The sequence below is a fragment of the Aquarana catesbeiana genome, linkage group LG02 (genome assembly GCF_042186555.1).
Source record: "Aquarana catesbeiana isolate 2022-GZ linkage group LG02, ASM4218655v1, whole genome shotgun sequence".
Classification (NCBI taxonomy): domain Eukaryota; kingdom Metazoa; phylum Chordata; class Amphibia; order Anura; family Ranidae; genus Aquarana; species Aquarana catesbeiana.
Genome location: NC_133325.1, coordinates 199,644,616 through 199,659,990, shown reverse-complemented (window position 1 = coordinate 199,659,990; position 15,375 = coordinate 199,644,616).

Genomic DNA, 15,375 nt, shown 5'->3' with positions numbered 1-15,375 from the left:
TGTCAAAATCCTGCACTCCAACTGCACCCTAGAGGACCAAACACAATCATTAACTAGAAACAATTTATCCTACATGGGAAAGCCACCCCAAACACCCTGAAGTCACCTACCAGTAAAGTTGACCTATCAGCCCTTTACATCCTCACACTGGTCTATAGAAGTACTAACAGAGGGTTAATTCACATTTCTGGTTGGGGGGGGGTGGCTCACGTTTTATACCTCCCCTCAACTGCTCCCCCTTTAGCTGTTAAGACAGCGGCTGGGGTTGTACACATGCCATGGCAGGAATTATACCTCCTTTTCACACCCGGCTTGTACTACCACCCATCAAACGCGAACTAGTCTAGTGAATAAAGCTGCACTGCAACCCCCCATGCGTTGTGAGTGGCTATGGCACGTTAGTCTAGAATTTAGGGGGTTAAAACAGGTGGTGAGAAGATGATACAATATCTCCACACCACCTGTCAAATGCTATCTGAAGAGCGATCTGAATGTGGATCACACTTCAAAGAAAGCACGTGTAAATGAGGCCTTAGCACATACACAGAAAGAAATATCAACTTACAAAGCAAAGGTACCAGCACTAGATAAGCTTCTTTTGATTAAAACTTCATCTTAGTTAAAGGACAACGAAGACATAAGTGGCTTATACTGTTAGGACCTAGCAGAGTCCTTAATCATAGCTGGCTATGATTAGGAAGCGTAAGTGCTCTGATATACGTAAGCCACTTATGTTTCAACTTTTCTGGCTTTAATAAAGGTGAATCGTAATGCCCCGTACACACGGTCGGATTTTCCGATGGAAAATGTCCGATCGGAGCGTGTTGTCGGACATTCCGACCGTGTGTGGGCTCCATCGGACATTTTCCATCGGATTTTCCGACACACAAAGTTTGAGAGCAGGCTATAAAATTTTCCGACAACAAAATCCGATCGCGTCAATTCCGACCGTGTGTGGCCTGTTCCGACGCACAAAGTGCCAGGCATGCTCAGAAGAAATTCCGAGATGGAACAGCTCGGTCTGGTAAAATTAGCGTTCGGAATGGATACAGCACTTTCGTCACGCTGCAATGTTAAAAATGGTTTACTACAGCGCACTCTCTTCTTCTTTATAATGTGAGAAGAATGAAGTAGTTTTGCTGCTCATATTCACACAGACTTCTCACAAACGTATTTCTTTATTATTTATCGGGATTCCCTCAATATATTTGGATTTGTCACATCTGACAAAATTTGTTTTGTGTTGTTTTATGTATTTTTTTTTTTTTAAAGGCAGATTTTTTTTTTTTTTGGTTTGTATTTTTTTCAAGGCTGATCTTTGTTTTATTATCTTTTTAGTTTGACTCCATAATATTTTTGTGTGTGTTTTGTGTGTCAAGTTACCACAACACCATTGATATCTTAGTTTATTTAATCTCAAGGAGATTGCTTGGTGTTGGTGTCCCTTGTTAATTTCACATTGTATTTTCGAAATCTACCTGAATCCTCACAAACAAACTGTCCTTTTTGAAGGCAAACACACATAGGCGAGTATAATTGAAACAAAAATTCCTTTATTAAGGGATCAGAACCAAACAAAGAGGGAGGCAACGCTGGATAAACAGCAGAAATTGGCGAAGCCTTGGACCCCCAGGGCAGACATCAATTATTTAACATCAAAATTGGTAGCCTGAGGAGTCCTTATCTAAGGGAGTGCAGTCTGGTCCCGAAGTCCCAGAGATCCGGAAAGCAGCAGATGACATGTATGTTCCCAGGCTGTGGTACCACAAGAGGCTGCATCTTTTGCCAGACCAGACTGCATCCAGGGCCATCACTTTCTGGTCTTCTTTCCACGCTTCCTTCCTGGCTGTGGCTCTGCTGTTGGAGATGTGGCAGGAGGAGGAGTAGGACCTGGAGGAGGAGGAGGACTAGTAGGACCTGGAGGAGAAGGAGGAGGAGGAGGAGTAGTAGAACCTGGAGGAGGAGGACCATGTGTGAGGTCACAAATGTGGGTAGCAGATGTTATTTTCGCCCCTCAACCCCTTATTGAGAGCTTCCAAAATTAATGACTCACACAGTAGTCGTTGGCCCTCCTCCATCTGCTGCATTTTGCAGGCAATTATGCCAGCAAAGTTCTCCTCCACAGTGTGGGGGCTTCTCAGGGACTCTGTAGCCTTCCAAAAGAGGCCTATGGCAGCCTCCTCCAGGGTACTCCTCTTTCTCTTTGCAGGTGTAGGGGAGGGACCCACATATCAGGCAGCCTGCTCGGCCCGGCCACCTCCTGGCTGAGACTTCCCTGTGTATGAAAAAGGGACATGGTTTTAGTTTTTGCATCATCAATCACAATCATAAATTAGTACTCCAAACTAACATCTAGTTAACATCATTGATTGGACAACCAGAAATATTTAGAGGAATGCTATACCTGGCTCAATCTGAGCTCCTCCACATGTTGCTGTCTGGAAGGCCCAGGTTGGGCGTCAGAAGCCTCAGCTGGGGGGGAAGGAAGCATGGAAGGAAGACTGGAGAGTGAGGACCCGGGTTCAGTCTGACCTGCCAGAAAATGCAGCCTGTCATAGTACCACATCCTGGGGACATTGATGTCATCTGCTGCTCCGGATCTCTGCGAATCCTGGACCTTCTTGTGCTCCCTTAGATATGTACTCCTCAGGCCACCAATTATGATCTTTAAATATGTGATGTCTGCCCTGGGGATCACCTGCTTCACAAATTCCAGCAATTGATCCAGCGCTGCCTTCCTCTTTGTTTGGTTCTTATAATGTGGGTGGTTTATCTCCCATAGACAAGGCAGCTCCCTGAACATGTCAATGAAGATTGCCATGAAGTCGGTATCGTTCAAGATATCAATTTTCACTGCAAGACACAACACAAGACAAACCCTAATGTCAGCCAAAACTCTCCTAATCTTGTTACAATATAGGCCTCAATCTAGAAGCAGTATAGGCTCAAGTTTGGCTCTTACCTTCGTTATCACGATCGGCGCCTCCGATACTCCTTCCTCCGCTCACAGATCGTACGTACTACGCATGTGTGTTACGCTTTATACACACTGCGCATGCGTGTAACTCCGCCCGCCCCTGAGGTTCTTTCTAGTCTATTCCCGCCCCTTTTCATTCGCTGCAGTGGGGGAAGAGCACATGGCGGAGACACAGCAGGTGCGTGCTAATTATAGCAACGAGGAGGAGGAGGAGGAAAGCACGGAGCCGGAAACGTCCCGATCCAGAAGGATACGATTTAAGGCCTCAAATATGTCCTTTGGGGAGATGTTGGAGATGGTCGATATCCTGAAGAAGGCCGACTATGATGGAAAGTATGGACCTTACCCCAACCCCAATGTCAGAAAGGCCAAAATCATGGCGAAAGTGGTCAAGAGTCTGCACCGGAATTTTGGGGTACGACGATCGAAAGATCAGCTCAGGAAGCGGTGGTCGGACCTGAAATTAAGAGAACACGAGCAGTACAGAAAGATCCGGAGAGTGCTGCAAAAAAGTAAGTAGTTGTCCTGTGCTGCTATTTTTTTTTTACTTTATTACGTTCGTGCTGCTCCATGTGCTTTTCTTAAGTGTTGTACACTTTAAAATGGCAACTTTCATGTTCCTGGGCACATTATTAGTTCGTATCCAACATTTTTCTGTCGCCCTATAAAACACTATTGTTTTGCCCATATGCCTTTGCCAACATTTTTGAGGGCCTACTTGTATGCAAATAATTTGGTTGTGTAGATGTGTTTGTTACTAGAATGAAATGCAAACTAGATTCTGTGTAAGGAGAGGACACTCAGCAGCTGTTTACACATCTGGACGCTGGAGCACTAGTGTGGGACACAAGAACACCATTTTTATTAGGGGGTCCCACACAGGTGCTCCAGTGTATACTATAGGGGTGTCTCCATCTGTGAAGCTTGTACAAGACAGGTAAAGTATTGAAGCTTGACAAAGGACACTGAAAAATCTACATCTTGGAAGTATGCCAAAATAGACAATTGTACCCCACTTCCAAGCAATGTTTCATATTTATAGTTCTGCCATCAAATATCTGTGTGCTAAGTATACCATTTTTGTTTTACATAGGGGAGAAAAGACTCGGAGGACACCCCTCATCCGAGGAGACCAGAGACCCCCCACCTCTGGAAGAAGGGGAAATACCCCCAACACAAGAAGAGCAGGAGGAAGAAGACGTGGTGGAACTAGTCACCACAACAGGTGAGTGTCTGCGACCACAGGCTCAGGTAAGAGATGGATGCCGGCATATTTATAATACCTGTTTTTTTTTTGGTTTCTCTCTTTTTATGTGATCGTGATGTTGTGGATCCAGGGCATTTCACCTCTGAAAGTGCACAGATCCTGACTGGGGAGATCATGGGGTGTAATTTAGCATTGGAAAACCTCAAGAAAAACATCAATGATGTTATTCAAAAAAATAAGAACATCATTGATGTTTTGGGGAGAGTTTAAAACCCCTCCAAATCCCTTTGTTTTTTTGTGTGCTACAATGTTAAAAATGTTTTAGCGATTTTTCGAAAAGCCAGATTTTGAAGATGCACACAGTGTGTCAACATGTGCTATCTGCCATCACGAGAGATCAATGGACGCGTTTTGGGAGTGCAACCCCTTCCTCAATAATAAAGTAGCTGAGAGGAAGGGGTTGCTCCCCCAAAACACGTCCCTTGATCCCCCCTGATGGCAGGTCGCATATGTTGACATTCGTAAATTGGTGTGCTTCTTCAAAATTTGGCTTTTCCTGGGGTGACTTCACCCCATCTTAACGCAATGCCAAACACAGTTCCTAAATACTCATGTCTGATATTGCCTTCAAGTTCTACCAAATGTGAACTTTGTTAGTTCAAAGATTTGTGTCTTTCTTGTTGTTTGGAAACATGCCTGTTTTATCTTAAATGGACATTTCTATTTTTTCTAATGCCACCCCAAAAATTGTTATACAAAAACATATTGTTTTGTTTTAAAAACATTTTCTAAATGCACATGTGATTTGTGCTGTTATTAAAAAGAGTGTTAATCAAGAATGTGTGGATTATTGTCTCAACGCTACAACACTTTTGTGGTGCTCTAATTGCTGCTTTCTGTGACAATGGGGGTTATTTCCTAAGGGCAAATCCACTTTGCACTACAAGTGCAGTTTCAGTGCAGTTTCAAGTGCACTTGTAGTGCAAAGTGTCTTTGCCTTTAGTAAATAACACCCAACAGTGCTTTGTAAGGTTACACAATCACGCCATTTTCAGGACTCACCGCATTTCTGTCAGGGTCAGCTAAAACAAACACAAGTAGTAAATGTCACCAAAGATTTGCTGAATGTTTTTTTTATTTGATCAAGGTTTCACAAATTGTCTGGCATATTGATGTCCCCCCTACCCGCAAAGATTTCAAGGTATCTTAGCCAAACATCACGGGCACTCAGGGAGGGCAAGCCAGGACGGCCACTTTCAAGCGCCGTCAGGGTTGTTTCATTTATACTTCCGGCCTCAGGCCCAACTGAGCCAGCATAGTTGGCAGAATGTTGCCGTAAAAAGTTATGTAGAACACAGCACGCCAGGATTATATGATTCAGTTTATACTCCGCCATATGGATGGGTGTAAGAAATAGGCGGAACCGGCTGGCCATGATTCCAAATGTGTTCTCCATCACTCTTCTGGCTCTGGCCAGCCGGTAATTGAAAACCCTCTGTTCCGGGGTGAGGGTCCTCATCGGGAATGGCCGCATAAGATGGTCCCCCAGCGCAAATGCTTCATCCGCAACTAAGACGAATGGGAGTCCTTCCACATTGTCTTCTGGAGGTGACAAGTCCAAGCTGCCATTCTGGAGACGCCTGTAAAACTCTGTCTGGGCGATGACTCCACCATCGGACATCCGGCCATTCTTCCCCACGTCCACATACAGGAACTCGTAATTAGCCGACACCACCGCCAACATCACAATACTATTGAACCCCTTGTAATTATAATAGTATGACCCCGAGTTGGGGGGTGGGACGATGTGGATGTGTTTCCCATCAATTGCCCCTCCGCAGTTAGGAAAGTCCCACCGCTGGGCAAAGCGGGAGGCCACAGTCTGCCATTCCTGTGACGTGGAAGAAAACTGTTGAGGAAAACAAAAATATAGTATTTTTGCACATAAACATGGAAAGCAGATTAGACACAAACATTCTTGGCCAACATCCAGATAACATTTATTAAGGGGAATTTTACAACACAAAAGTATAAGGTACACCTATCATATCCCCCCCCCCATGGGCCATTTCTAACATTATAGGGGGTGGGGGAATCTTGGACAGGTAACCCTCTCCACTTCATTGAGAGATGAATGCCTAAATAATGGGTATTACTTTGACCAGTCCCTCCTTAGTTATACTATTGGCAGACCACTGGACAGGTAAGAAGTGTCATAATACAAAGATATAAATACACACTGTACACATTTGAGCACATTTGGACATTCTGCTATTACCTATCAAGATAATAATATAACACAAAAACTTGAAACAGTACCATTTGAAAGTATACAGGCAGGCCCTTGCACTACATGCTTTGGGGAATTCATCCATAAATCTGACCACAAAAGAGGTGGGTATAGTGTGTATGGGTTTGGCAAAATCAGCAGATAGATGATTGAGGATAGATAGAGAATTGGGATCAGCTGACTTAGCAGTTGGGGGGAGGGAGGGTTAATAAAAATGATTTGGGGACACTACAAAAAAAGCCTTTGGCACTCTGCCTGAATTTAAAGCACAAATCACATTTCTAAACATTTTAGGGGTTGTTTGGGGTAAAGCACTACTATGGAGCTGATAAAATACATTGTTAAGTGACTACATGAGATGAATATAGGGCCAGGAGAGCATGCTGGGGAGGTAAGTGAAGGCAAATATGTATGAAGGACTAAAAAAAACCCCATAAAATTCCAGCATGCATGAGGACAAAGGGGACAGTCACAGCATATTACAATCATGGTAATTAGGGAATGAGGAAAAAAATACAATATATTAGCAAACATTCAATACAATAAAATGTGATATTAAAGGATAAAAATCTTACCTTCATATACTCCTTCTGCAGGACCTGGATGATGGCAGAACAGGTCTCTGGGATAATGATACCCAGAGCCAGGGGGGAGATGCCTGTCGAGAACTTCAAGTCCTGCAGGCTTCTCCCTGTCGCCAAGTACCGCAGGGTAGTGACGAGCCTCTACTCCGGAGTGATGGCTTGCCTCATGCAGGTATCCTGCCTGCTGATATAGGGGGTCAGCGAAGCCAACAAACTGTGAAATACGGGGTCCGTCATCCTGAGAAAGTTCCTGAAATCATCAGGATTATTCTCACGGATCTCACGGAGCAAAGGCATATGACAGAACTGGTCACGCTGAAGCAACCAATTCTTGGTCCATGAACTCCTCCCCACCCTGTTCATGGACTGGACTTGTGTCAAGGTCAGGACCCCAACACCAAGCCCCCGCACAGCATGAACTCTACGAGGAGTACGTATACGCAACATGGCTAGAAAACGGTCGGCTGCTCAGAACGAAGTAACAGAACGCACTGAAGAACAGCAAGGCCTGTGAAGAGCGACCTGAAAAACAGCAACGAACGAACAAGAACACAATGACTAATCCAAGTCACGCGTAGCTTGCTTGCACGCACTGAAGAGCAGATACAAACCCACAAGCACAAACTGAACCGCAGAAAACGATCTGAAAGCCATGAGTCTGAAAAAGCGCAAATCCTCTCTCACCAAACTTTTACTAACACGAGATTATCAAAAGGAGCCCAAAGGGTGCCGCGTTTGGTTCTGAAATGGCCTTTTCTAGTCTCATCGTACGTGGTTGACGTCACCGCGTTCTTGGCGATCGGAAATTCCGACAACTTTGTGCGACCGTGTGTACGCAAAACAAGTTTTAACCAACATCCGTCGGAAAAAATCCTAGGATTTTGTTGTCGGAATGTCCGATCAATGTCCAACCGTGTGTACGGGGCATTAACCAAAGGAAGTATTTCAAGTGCTGCCACCTTTCCCTTAATGTACACACAGCATAAGCATACTGTATATATATATATATATATATATATATATATATATATATATATATATATATATATATATATATAGCATTGGCCTACGTCAGCATAGGATTATGCAGAAGTCACAATGGGTTTTCTTAAAAGTACAAAGACATATAGAGACCTGGACACACTTAGATAGCTTAAGTGTGTACCAGTTTAATAAAGGAAAGGAAAGACCATTTGAAATACTGGAGAAGGGACTGCATATAGAAGAAGTGAAGTGACAACACTGATTTCCTACATGCACAGGAAGTGAAAGTCAGGCGGAGAGACTTGCAGATACAGGAGACCAGTTACATCTGCTTCCCAACACACCTCATTCCATCGTATCTATACCACCAGTGAAAATCTTCACTCCAGCATACACAGCTCCGTCCATCAGTACTACTGCCACTAGTGACATCTGCCTAACCTTAACCACTTGCTTACTGGGCACTTAAACCCCCCTCTTGCCCAGACCAATTTTCAGCTTTCAGCGCTGACGCACTTTGAATGGCAATTGCGCGGTCATACAACACTGTACCCAAATGACATTTTTATAATTTTTTTCCCACAAATAGAGCTTTCTTTCTTTCTTTATTTAATTTCAGGTACTTATATAGCGCTGTCAATTTACGCAACGCTTTACATATACATTGTACATTCACATCAGTCCCTACCCTCAAGGAGCTTACACTCTAAGGTCCCTAACTCACATTCATACATACTAGGGACAATTTAGACAGGATTCAATTAACCTACCAGCATGTCTTTGGAGGGTGGGAGGTAACCGGAGGAAACCGGAGTACCCGGAGGAAACCCACGCAGGCACAGGGAGAACATGCAAACTCCAGGCAGGTAGTGTCGTGGTTGGGATTCGAACCAGCGACCCTTCTTACTGCTAGGTGAAAGTGCTATCCACTACACCACTGCGCCGCCCTTCTTTTGGTGGTATTTAATCACAGCTGGAATTTTTATTTTTTGCTAAGCAAAAAAGATGGAGAATTTTGAAAAAAAAAAAATCACGTGTTATAGTTTGTTATAAAATTTTGCAAACAGGTAATTTTTCTCCTTCATTGATATGCGCTGATGAGGCGGCACTGGTGGGCATTGATAGGCTGCACTGATGGGCACTGATAGGCACACTTAAGTCGGCACTGATAGGCACAGATAAGGCGACACTGATGGGCACAGATAAGGTGGCACTGATGGCCACTGATAAGATGGCCCTGATAGGTGGCACGGATGGTTGGTACTGATGGGTGGCACTGATGGGCACTGATAGGTACCATTGATAGATGGCACTGATGGGCACTGATAGGTGGCACTGATGGGCACTGGTAGGTGACACTGATGGGCACTTATAGGTGGCACTGATGTGCAGCACTGTTATTGAGGCACTGATTGTGGGCACTGATAGGTGGCACTGTGGACACTGATAGGTGGCACTGTGGGCACTGATGGGTGGCACTGTGGGCACTGATGGGTGGTGCTGGTGGGCACTGGTAGGCAGCACTGTTGCCTACTGCTAGGTGGCACTGGCTGGGGGCACAGGTGGGCACTGAGGATCTGGCGTCAGCTCGCCATGTCGGGACTGATGTCCCTCTCACAGCTGCCAGTGATCGGCTTTTTTTTTTCTCCTCACGCTGTCAGCGCGAGGAGAAAGAATAGCCGATTACCGGCTCTGTTGACATCACATGATCAGCTGTCATTGGCTGGCAGCTGATCATGTGGTAAGGGGTTGGGATCGGCCCCTTACTCTGATCTGTGATCCAGCGAGTCTCATAGACTCGCTGATCACAGAGTGCACCGCGCGCGCCCTACAGGGAGCGCGCAGGCCACCCGGCATTGGAGGACGTCAATGGATGTACTCCCGGCAAAGCAGGTCCGCACTGTAGCCGTCATTCGGCTATAGCGTGGATCTGAAGTAGTTAAATAAGCCAGACCTACCAGATTACATGGATAGGGTAACTTCCCTTGCTAAGTTTAAATTTCCTTCCAAAAAGAACAGCCTCTTTACCTTTAGTAATTCGTCTATTCATACCGCCCTGTTGCAGTCACTGCCTCGCTCCTCTGTTAAACTTAGTTTCTTCTACATCTCAGCTACATGCACTGCCCTAGGCCTCTCTTTCAAATGCAGTGGCCCAGGCCTCTCCCAGCACATATGGCATAAATGAAAGACAAAGCCACATTTCCATAAAGTCCCACCATAAAGTTTAAGGAAAGCAGTTGGCTTCCAACATAGTCCCTGTCCTAAGCCATGACCCATCTGACGCATTTCACACTGATTACATGCTATGCCTCAAATCCCTTTATTGAATGCATTGCATTGTGCCTCTTTGCTACACACAGTGCCCCATATCTGTCTGCTATAAACAGTGTCCCATGCCTCTCTATTTATATGAAGTGCCTCATACTTACCCTACTACACAGAAAGCCCCATGCATTTCTGTGTCATGCAGTACCTCGTGCCTCTCTGTTACATGCAGTGTCTCAGACGTCTCTGTGTTATGGCTGAACAGATCAGAGAAAAAGGAACTGATGTTGTTCCTCTCTCTCTGTGACCCCAGAAACTGGGAGCTATGAGTATATCGTCACTTCCGATTCTGCTTCTTTATTTACCTGGCCGTTAGTGGCCAGGAAAGCAGCCAAACCGACCGATTGTAGGCCAAGGGAGAGATTTGGGGTCCAATAGACCCAAGATTTCTCCATAAAGAGGACCTGTCATGGTCCATGCTGTCACAAGGGATGTTGTTCATCCCTTGTGATAGCAATAAAGTTAATAAAAAAAAAAGGGTAAAAAAAAAAAAGTTTTGTATAAAATTAATAATAATAACATTTTTTTTTAAAGCACCCTCGTCCCCCTGTGTTTAAGTGCAAATGCGAAGGCATATGTTACTCCTGCATGCATATGTAGACATCTACATGTGTCAGACATCTATATTATAGGCAGTGATTTAAACCTCTCTTTTTTACAAATTTCCCCACAAACCTCTCTATTACACATACTACCTCTGTTCCGCTCTATTACACACAGTGACTCACAAATCTCAAATCTTAACACAGTTTACTATGCTTCAGTTATAAATGAACACAGTGAAGACAGTGAGTGATTGATGCCCAAGCATGAGTGCAGGCAAAAGCAGCTCAAGCAGAAGCTCCTTTCGTAAGTTCTTCAGAAGGAAAGAAAGGAAGCAGCAGCTTTGGAATAAGTTGTTGAAGAAGATGAAACCAATTTAAATTCATCTTAAGACAGAACAATGTCAATGCAGTTGCACAGGGCATGTTAAATTCTGTACATCAGTCTTCAGTGCATTTGTAGGAAGGAGAAGCTGAATTATTTCACAACATGTCACTCTGGCACATCGGACACTTGACCTCCCATGCAGCAACCCATGCGCCATAGTAATCCCTCCTGAGCCCAAGCTCCAAATGACCTCAAACTTTCTTAACACTGGTCACATAATTCTCAAGACCCACAAAACAAGGCCTCCAGATCTCGAGCCTTCACCTGGACTAAACATTCTCTCTGCCAACACCTAGACAGCAGATACTGACACCTAGAGCAACAGTGAGGCTCACACTATTTGCAGAGCAGCTCACAGCAGGGGGTCTGGGGTGTCCCTGTCCTCCGTTTCAGGAACACATCAGGTCCAAATTTTTTCGTTTAAATTTGGACCTGAAACGGAGCCAAAGATGCACAGGACCCTTCTGCAGTGCGCTCGGCAGCCACCGTGGAGATGTGAGAACCGGCTCCATTGACAGCCGCTCACACTCTCCTATCATGCGTATTGGATATGGGGAAAACCGCATCCAGTTCGCATAAGTGTGAACGCAGCCTTAAAGAACATCATGCAAATGAATGAATGCATTGGATCCTTATATGAGTCCACCTTTATATTTATGAACAATTTTTTTGTTGGTTCTTTTGGACTTTACTTCGATTGCTAAGGTCAGACCATAGAAATCTAAATGTAAATCCAACAGACAGACAAATAAAACCACCCCCCCAACTCCCCATCCCCTCATTACACCTTTCCTCTCCCATGTATTTTGTTTCCTGTTACCTCTATTCAAAATACCATGAGAGGGTTTTACAATGTAAATCTAAGTATTACTGTGATTTTACCAACTTTTGCTATCTTGCGTTATTTATTTTCTTTTAACAATGCAGCGCCATCTACAGAGAGGTTTCACTAAATACTCTTCATGCCGGTGGCAAATTTGTCTCAAATAATCATTGACTGCATCTGTTCTACATTGTCACTTTCTGTACCTAATCACCAATATGACATTATTTGGCTCTGCCAGCTATCATATAGAGTAGAGACGACATCATTGTTAATCATGAAGTCCTTAAACTAATGACACAGCATCAAGCACAGCATCAAGAGTTTACAGTTTTCTGACTATGGAACTTTTTACCGATATCCAGGCTTTTCCATTATAATAATCGGATCTGAAATCCATCAATACAATCTGTGCACATTTTTTCACAGTGGGTAATTTAAATCATGCTATAAAAAATTAAGCATGGTTGAAATGTTAATACCATAAAACATATGGTGAACATTTTTTGTATGAAGATTAAGCTGTCTGTTGAAGAAGAAAACATCCAGATGGATAAGTTAAGGCAACAATCTGTGCTGCTTGCTTTTTAATTATTGTTATTCATGCATCACCAGAGACTACCTAGGAAGTGATTTGTGATCTCTCAATTTGCATGCTCTAATTTTTTATCATTTACCACATAACTTGATTGCTCATCCAGTGCAGTGGACATGGAACACACATTAAATAATTATATTTGACAGAGATATATTCACACTAAATCTTTCTTAAAATAAAAAAAATGCATGTCTTTAATATATATTTCTTTAAATATTGTATAACTGTATTTAGTATTTCATATGTATAATATATGATCGAAGAGAAATGGTAACCTTGTATTGTAAGATTATATCAGAATTTGTGATATAATAGAGATAATAATTCAAAAGTTAGCAGAATGAAGGAAAAACTGTAGTATGAGAATAGACAGACAAATTTGCTCCGGAACAGGGAACCAAAAAGTGTTGAGGTTATGGGATCACCCTAACAAGTAGGCAATAAGTATTTTCAGAAGGGAGTTAGCAATGGCAGCGACATTTCTCTTTGTACGGCTCCCTTTTAATGCTATAACAACCTACCTGGCCACAACTCAGTCTTTGCCTTATGCCTTCAGAAGCTTCCTCTGTCATCTAAAGGCTTATTCACACTGTGGCCTTTCATGGCTGTTTTCATGCACTTGACTGATGTTTTTGAAGTGAACCTGTGAGCATTAAAGTTTCAACTAACAGATTTCCATAAGCATACCATGAGGTTTACTCCCATTCTTTACTGATATCTTAAGGTTTGTTATTACATTATTTGTTAAATATATAATAATCATTTGCGCCATTTCACCACCTTCAGTGCAGGTGGGCACCATGAATTCCTGCTTCTGAGGACGTCACGTAATAAAACGCGTCAAGCGGAACTTTTGGTATGTAATTTCCAGTCCAGGTGGAATGCGTGCGAATTGCCAGTCGGCTTCTGTTAAATACAGTTTTTATGGTATTAATATAGATATTCTGGAAATTATATTGATGAGGAAAGTTCCAAGAAAGTCTGTTCAGTTCTTGTGTAAAAACTCAAAAATTTATTTAATAATAAAATAACAAAATATTACAAGAACAATATCAAAATGTAGAATGTAAAAATAAAATCAATAGTGTATTATATTCTTAAGATGAAGATTGAATCAGATGTGTATCTTTGTGTGTGTGCGTGAGTGTGTGTGTGTGTGTGTGTGTGTGTAGCTGTGGCAGCTTCCTTCAATCTCTCGTGGTGTGTCTGAAACAGGTCTGCCCAACCGTCCTTCTGTTACTAGCTTTTACTCCTAAAATCTGATCCCTCCTTCCTAAAAAGGCTAGTTAAAAGTTCCTCTGAGCTTTGTTGTTCCTCATAGCTTCCCTCCCACCTCTCATGCAAGGATGGGGGTTGTTCAGTCTATATGCATTAACATTCCTGAGGAGTGGGCATTGTGTGACATTTTGTGAAAGCATTAAACATATATATATATATATATATATACATATACACACAACTCAATTATTCTATAAAGATCTAATCCATTCATACATTTGTTAATATTTGTTAACTGATGTATATTAGATATTAGATTAAAGAAACTTTCTAACATTTCCCTCTCAAAATGATTGATTAAACAATCTTAATCATTTTCTTATCTAAATCAACTTACAACTGCATCTCATGTGTATCCATACATGCTTTCAGATATTAAGATAATTGATTTGAACATGTTTTCAATTTTGATTCTAAATAAGGAAAAGTGAACTTATTAAACCTTTTGCTTAATATACCATAAAAATATTTTCACCCTTATTATTTTCTTTTACCAAATGATCAATCCCCTTAATATTCATAAATTCATAAATGTAACATTATTGCACAATACTTTGAAGTATGGATGTCACTTCAGAAATATATGTATCATACTTTCCCTCCAAATTGTGTTTAGCATAAATCAATAATCCATACAACCTTTCAAATAACCTTGTAAAAATTTGAACTTAAAATATGTTTCTTAACTTCAATTCATTCATATATGTGAGATGATTTTAAAAATAAATACATATTACAATGTAAAGTTAGTCCTAACTTGTCTATATGTACTTTAAGATACTGTTATCTTAATTAACGCCATATGTTCCTCCTTACTAAAATGACTTTATTGTAAGGATGTTTAACCCTTTCAACTCTGAAAATACACTATATATGATTGTAAAATTTGATGTGTAAGAAATATCTCATCTTGATAAGATAAACATATCATGTTATATAAAAATGTATATATTTACAACTGCAATATAACTGATGGATACATTATTCCATCAGTAATCAAAAATCAAAAGTCAATTGTTTTTTATAAGTGTCTCTCTTATTAGAGGTCTTGGGGTTTTTTTTATTCTTCTTCTTCTTACTGCACTCTGTAAAGTTGGAAAACTTTGTTGAACATAAAAAGACAACAATAATTATAACAAATGAATCTCGTGTGTCAAATCTTCTCCAGAACTGATATTCTTAAACTTCAAGGGTTTGTTTCCATCTGGAAGATCTAGAAATATTACATTTCTTTTGGTGACTTACAAGTCAGATCCTGAAACAGAATGCAGCATCATTATTTTAAATTTACTAATGCAAAATATACTTTAATTTACTTATTCATTTTACATATCACAATCCTAATATTTTATTATGACATGAAAGACGTATTTTAGTAA